Source organism: Eriocheir sinensis, unplaced genomic scaffold, assembly GCF_024679095.1.
Source record: "Eriocheir sinensis breed Jianghai 21 unplaced genomic scaffold, ASM2467909v1 Scaffold650, whole genome shotgun sequence".
NCBI lineage: Eukaryota > Metazoa > Arthropoda > Malacostraca > Decapoda > Varunidae > Eriocheir > Eriocheir sinensis.
The window spans coordinates 128,984-136,020 of record NW_026111999.1 but is presented as its reverse complement, the minus strand read 5'-3'; the positions used below and the strand labels follow the sequence as shown (position 1 = coordinate 136,020).

Here is a 7,037-nt window from a genome sequence, read left to right as displayed (position 1 = left end):
TGATAACAAAGAGACAACCAAAGTAACAGTGTGTCAAGCCAGGAACCACATGAGCCACAGCAAACCACGAACCAGGCACACATGAAGTGAGTGGCTGGGATGGGGCACCTCAACACCAGACACAGGGGCAGAGAACCAGGAAGAGATGAAGTGAGTGGCTGGGATGGGGCACCTCAACACCAGACACAGGGGCAGAGAACCAGGAAGAGATGAAGTGAGTGGCTGGGATGGGGCACCTCAGCACCAGACACAGGGGCAGAGAACCAGGAAGAGATGAAGTGAGTGGCTGGGATGGGGCACCTCAGCACCAGACACTGGGGAGGAAAGCTTCAGGGAAACACTTTTCCTGCACAGGATTATTAATGACTTACAACAACGATGATGATGATGATGATAATGAATACTCAAAAAACTTTCTAGTCTGCCATAGCAAGTTTGTACAAAGGCTTGAAAACACAGGAAGGAAAACTGGGATGCTCTGGAGACCAATCCCCCAGTCATTACTACTATCTAATATCATTATCAGCTATTGTTATTATTATTATTATCAGCCAGTACTAGTCCACTGCACAAAAAGCCTTTCGGAGCAAGCTTCAGTTCTCTCTCCCTGATGCTAGTGTTTTCCATCCTGCTCTGCTGACGGTTCTAATGTCATCGCTACACTTGGTTCCCTGTCTGCCCTGGCTTCTATGACTCCTAGTTCTCCATATCTCTCTCCGTCTGGTCTTGTGTGATCCATCCTGCCCTGGCTAAGGTTCTTATTTCATCCCTCCACCTTGGCTGCTGTCTGCCCTGGCTTCTATGACTCCTAGTTCTCCATATCTCCCTCCGTCTGGTCTTGTGTGATCCATCCTGCCCTGGCTAAGGTAATAATTTCACGTCCATCTCATTATATATCACTCAGGGTTCTACTTCAGCACATGGTTTCCCACCTCTGTCTGTCCATCAGTGTAGCTCACCTCACTCCAGGCAAGATTCTATTTCACCTCTCCAGCCAATTTTTGTGTGGCCTGACCATTCAATTCCTACACTTGCTGGGTCGCCATTCTATTGAGAGCACAGATGAAGCACTGCCGCCATCAGCCTCACCTAACAGCCTCACCACACCCCAAGTAGCTCTTCACTTGCCTTCACTTGCTGGGCCACTGGTTATACTAATGCAAGGTCTGCCATTACGAAGAGAGCGTTTTAGCTAGTTTGTCCACATCATTCCAACTAATATGCAATACTAACAGGAAAAAACTAAGTAAGGAAAATGAGACCCAGCAAAAGTCTCCATTTGCTCCCTTCCCTGCATGACCTTTGCATACCTCCTCCTCCCATCTTAACACACAACAAAAAGCACACCCCCATATAAAAAACATCCCTTAATGTGTAACAGCTGATACCTTGGTCTGGGCAGGAATATCACAGAAGTGAAGTTGTCTGGGTGGCCGAGGCGTTCGCTGAGCCACTGCAGCGCTGTGTCCTCCATGCCCTGCGTCACCAAGCCGTCACCTGTACATCACAACAACCGTCAGAGTCCGTCCACACGGTCAAACACTGTCTGTCGGACAGACACTGTGTTACCATAAGGCGAAGCAGGATGACGTCATAGGCGTTGAAATGAGGGAAGTTGATATGGCAACAAACAGTGGTACCAGATGAAGTTGTGTACCATAGTTTCTACTCCGTCCACCAGGCAAAGACCGGCAGACAATGTTCAAAATTGATGTTCGCTGGCAACCCTCGGGTATCTAAGTCAGTGTTAATATGGGCTCGAGAGACAGGTGACAGACGTACGGTCAGCCATGTTGACAGGGCAGGTGAGATCTAATCAACTGACAGCCTCAGTTCATCTGGTTAACAAGTAACTTTGTTCATCCTGTGCCTGGCAGTATCGTACACTTCCAAGCCTCTGTCCCACCAGGCAGTGTCCGATACTACGAACATGGGCAGTGTCTGGTACACCTCTTGGTGCTCGCTTCTGACGTCATCAGCGAGCCTTTCCGCTTTCCATTGTTAACTGGTAGCAGCGTTTGTCCGACGGACACTGTTCGACCGTGTGGACGCACCCTTACAAGGCGTTCTGCACTGGTACCACTATGAGCCAGACATGGCCACCAACACACTGAGGTCCCTGCCATGATACTTAAGTCCCTATTTTTAACGTCTCGGCCTCCCATTATGACTGTTAATCAAGGCCACAGAGGAGATTAACCGGGTGTTCATGTGGCTGTTTTTCCCGTCCAAGGTGCAGAAGTTGTGTAACACTGTCTCCAGGATCACAGAACACTCCATGAAAATGTCAGCAACTGCTACAAGAGGCTTTTCAAACGGAAACTGAGTCACTGATATGTTTAAAAATAGGGACTTTATTCCCTCAGCCACCCCCCCTTCCTGGTGTGACTGATGCCTGCCTCAGGTTATTTCTGTTGTGTTGATGAAGGTGACCCAATGCATGAATACTACAGCAAGTGTTAGAAATTGGAGCTGATGCTGATGTTGGCCTGGAGGGTGAGGGAGGCTGTGGGGCTTATTGGGCATGTCAGCCGTGATGGTAGGGGCTGAGGCTACTTGTAGTGTAGACTGTTTCTCCTGCTGACATTGGTGAGTTGAAGGCAAGAAGCAACACACACCTCTTGTTAGCTCATCAGGCATTGTTCTGTCCCTGCCCTCCCCTTACTTTACTGTCTCCTAGTGTTCATACTCCATGGAGGGGACTCAGGGTCTACAGTGGGGCCCTGGCTCTAGTGATATTAAGAGGCTGAAAAATGTCCAACCATTTCAAATGGTCCGTTTGGGCGGTAGATTCCTGGGTCCTCTCCTCCCCTCTGCTCTGCCACACAGCCCCAACACCTGTTTTTCCCTCTCCTATGTTACCTGTAGCTAACACATGAGAGGGAAAAACAGGTGTTGGGAGTGAGCGGCAGAGCAGAGGGGAGGAAAGGACCCAAGAAATCCGCCGTCCAAACAGACTATTTGAAATGGTTGGGTTTGGGTTTGGGTGAAAATTTTGAATAAAAAATAAAAACAGACAGGAACTCATTGGAAAATGCCTTTTTGTGCTCTGTCTCGTGTGCTTTAAACAACCCAACCTACATTTATAGATGAACATAACCACCAATAAGGAAAGCAACGAGAAAGCTCTGACTGTGTGTGCTCTCTATTGAATACAGATGTTGGGAGTGTGTTTGCTCACTGAAAGCCCAGACCTCTGCCACCGTGACCACTGCCACCCCCACCACCACACCCAGCGAGACACACGGCAGCCCCCTCTGGTGCTGCAGCAGCCCTGCCTCGGGCTGGCCTGTCGTTGTGCAGACGGGGGGCAGTGTTTGTACATAAGGCAGACGATGTAGTTATGTGAGTGGCCAGTGACACCTTTGCAGCACCATCTACAAATGTTTCCTTTGACTGTGATTGTTGTTTTCAGTAAAGGGTCGCCTATAAGAGCTGCTGAGGGAACACTGTGATGGGGCTGCTGTGTGGAACGCTGTGTTTGGTGCGCCCAGCTGATCCAGTGTCAGTGTGTTTCACCCCCACACCCACGGGGAGCCGTGTGACTCACCAGTGGACAGAATGCACCGCTGCAGCGGTCAAGTCCTCTGGTCTAGCAGGGCTGCTGCAGGGGCAATGTCACACACCAGCACTCAGTTGGCCTGAGCCGCATAGCTCCCCATGAGTGGGGCAGGTCAAGCGGGACACTGGATCACCTGAGAGCCACAAAGCTTCATTATGAGGTCACCAGGGCTTACCAGTAGGGGTCATCCTGGGTCACAATGTGCAGGATGTCCAGCTTGTTGAAGGGCAGCCCGGCTTCCTTGCAGGGAATGTGCTTGTTGTCCTCCTTGGGGTCATAGTGGAAGTAGGCGTGCACCCTCACCTTGCTCTCCCTGAGGTGCACCGAGCTGCTGGCCGGGAGCAGCCTGAAGGTCATGGTGCCCTCCGCCTGCACTTGGAAGGGGACAGGAGGTGGGTTGGTTACTTGTGGGCTCGGAAAAATAAATAATGATAATAATAATAGTAATGATAGCTTTATTTCATCCAGAGCTAGTATACAGGAAAAGCAAGGCAAAAGAGAGAACAAAATTTGACCAACAGTTATGCCTCTCTCTCTCTCTCTCTCTCTCTCTCTCTCTCTCTCTCAGTCACTAACACAGCCCACAGGCACATATAGGTCTCTCTCTCTCTCTCTCTCTCTCTCTCTCTCTCTCTCTCTCTCTCTCTCTCTCTCTCTCTCTCCCCCTTCCCTTCCCTTCCCTTCCCTTCCCTCTCCCTCCCTCCCTCACCAGCATCTTGTGGACATCCGCCGGTGTCTTGCCCTCCACATTGAAGGTGTTGACCCCTGCACCTCGTCGGCAGCATGGATGAGGCCGGAGCAGTCAGCCATGCATGATGCGGGTGATGATGATGGCTCCGGATTGGTCGTCCTGCTTGATGGTGGCTCCCTGGGGGTAAGTAAGGAAGGAACATGTTAATGTTGAAGACGCTGCCATTGCCTCCACAATTTTTTTTTTTCTGTTTATTGGGGTCAAAGGAGGGAGTTCAAGGGCAAGATAGACAGAGAGATAGAAGGAACAGAAGGCAGGGAAAGGAGGGGAGGAAAGAGAAAGAAAGAAAAAGAACAAGAGGAAGGAAGGAAAGAGTTTACCAGCAGAAGGGATGAAAGAATGAAGTTGCTGGTTAACTCTTGCATAAAGGGTTTGGACAGTATAGGGATGAGCAGGAGTGGAAATACAGACGAAGGGAGGCTGTTCCAGAGTTTACCAGGGAAAGGGATGAAAGAATGAAGATGCTGGTTGACTCTTGCATTAGGGATCTGGATAGCATAGGACTGAGCAAGAGTTAAGAGAGGAGGAGGTATGCAAGTGAAGGAGACAAGTAAGAGACACACCCAGCCACTACATCTACACACAAATTCCACAAAACCAGTCTTTCTACTCCCCACAATAGGCTCTGCTCCCTTTCCCTCCTGTGGCAAGCACTGGGCAAACAGCAACAAGGGTCAGGGAACTCAACACAGACTGAGGCACAGAAATACAGTGTCTTACATAATGATTCTTAAACTGGGTGGCCATGACTTCCATCTCGACCAAAGAAAAAATAAATAAAAAGAAGGAAATGCCAATCTTTTCAAGTGCACTGCCTCAGATGACTGTTGTGAGGTGCTGGCTGTCTCCTTAAAACACTGAATCAGCCTGTACTCGCCTAGAATATTTATTACATCAGAATATTGAGAAGCTAACCTGACCTAGCCTAACAAAGCCCCAAACAGTTACTATAGGTCTTGCCTCAGAAAATTCATACATGCTTCCTTACTAATGAGACTCTCTACAACAAAGTGAGGTCATCCTTAACGTGTCAGGCTCCCACCATGACTGTTTCCCAAGGCCACAGAAAAGACTAACCGGGTGTTCATTGGTGTTTTCCCCGCTCAAGATGCAAAAGCCATGTAAAGCCATCACCAGGATCACAAACCACTCCATCAAAGTCCCAGCAGCAACTTCTATGACAAGAGACTTTTCAAACAGGGTAAGTGAAGGGCAAATACATTTAAGATACAGACAGAGAGACAAGATTCCTACCATTGGCTCATTGCTCTTCACCCACTGCACAATCTTGACTGTCTCCTCATCCTCATCACCCTCGACGGGTGTTTCGGGCAGTGCAGTGTGAAGTCCTTGGCGGCAATGCTGGCGTGTGCCTGGAGAACTCCCTGCTGGATGAAGGAATGAAGATGCTGCTGCTCAACTCTTGCATAAGGGATCAGGATAGTATAGGGATGAGCAGGAGTAAAAATACAGACAAAGGGAGGCTATTGCTGTTTCAGAGTTTACCAGTGGAAGGGATAAAAGAATGAAGATGCTGGTAAACTCTTGTATAAGGAATTTGGACAGTACAGGGATGAAATAATGAAGATGCTGTTTGACTCTTGCATAAGGGATTTGGATAGAATAGGGATGAAAGAATGAACATGGTGGTTAACCCTTGCATAAGGGATCTGGATAGCATAGGAATGAGCAAGAGTATAGTCATGGCAGTGAGGGGGACTTCAGGATGGCAAATATCAAGCTTGATGTACAAACAAACCTAAAATTAAGACACAGAACTGAGGAGAAAATGTACGGTTCCCCCCCAAGCCACGACCAGCCTGGAGGTGTGGCGACTACAGGATGGCAATAGCTTGCTGGCGTCCGGTGAGGGTGTGGTGTTGTGTGTCTCCTCATGATAGGAATTCCGATCTCCTCCACACTGGACATCAGAGCCTGGCATGTCTTGCACGTGCGGTTGATCTGAGAGGAGGAGGAAGAGGAGGAAGAAGGTTTAGTGTTGACTTCAGCAAAACCTAGTGATCTTATTTGTTATTGGGGGAGCTTTGGGGGTCTTGGCAAACCTGGCGTGTTCTCATTTCTTGTTGATTTTTAAGGTTAGGGGCAAGACAGAGCTAGTTTGTTGATTGTGACTTTGAAAACATTGTTCTAGACCCATCATCATCATCATCATCATTTCATCGACGCCTGCTCCTAGGAGCTCCCACCAGGGGATGGCCACGGCAGAAGAGCTTCCAACTTTCTCTATCCAGACACTCCCTCCTTGCCTGCTCAAAGTTTCTCAAAAATCTTTCCACCCTCTCCTAACGTACTCTTGCACCCTATCCCTCCATTTCACTGGAGGTCGTCCTCTAGCATTCCCTCCCTCTATCTCACTCACATACACCTTTCTGGTTATCTTACTCTCCTCCATTCACTCCATGTGGCCAAACCACTTTAAAGTCTGTCACTTCACTTCTTCCACCACTCCACACTTCTTCCCTTCACCCCTGTGACACATTCCAAAATGCTCGTACACACTTTCATTACTCATTCCATCCATTCTACTCACACCACAATCACTCCTCAAATAACTCATTTCCACTGCCTGCACTCTAGACCTCTGACTTTCATTCCAGGCCCACGTTTCACTTGCATATGTGAGGGTTGGTACTATTATTGTATTTCTCAAATCCCTCTTTACCTCCATGCTCACACTTCTGCCATTCATGATTCGTCCCAAAG

The 7,037-nt window shown here is 48.7% G+C and overlaps 2 long non-coding RNA genes across 7 annotated transcripts in view; both read right to left on the bottom strand.

Annotated features, from left to right (window-relative positions):
- Nucleotides 1-4,282: 4,282 nt before the first annotated feature.
- On the bottom strand, nt 4,283-6,204 carry LOC126993655 (uncharacterized). The gene is made up of 3 exons (XR_007748107.1): nt 6,073-6,204; nt 5,568-5,701; nt 4,283-4,430 (listed from the first exon to the last, which is right to left on the bottom strand). It is a non-coding gene; the product is annotated as an uncharacterized LOC126993655 (long non-coding RNA).
- The window catches only part of LOC126993654 (uncharacterized), a 27,642-nt gene continuing 26,805 nt past the window's right edge, over nt 6,201-7,037 (bottom strand). For 4 of the 6 annotated variants that reach the window (XR_007748105.1, XR_007748106.1, XR_007748101.1 and 1 more), the window contains one exon: nt 6,204-6,275. This is a non-coding gene — a long non-coding RNA (uncharacterized LOC126993654). Of the gene's footprint in view, nt 6,276-7,037 lie in introns of all 6 variants that reach the window. The other 2 variants (XR_007748103.1, XR_007748104.1) reach the window with 2 other exon arrangements.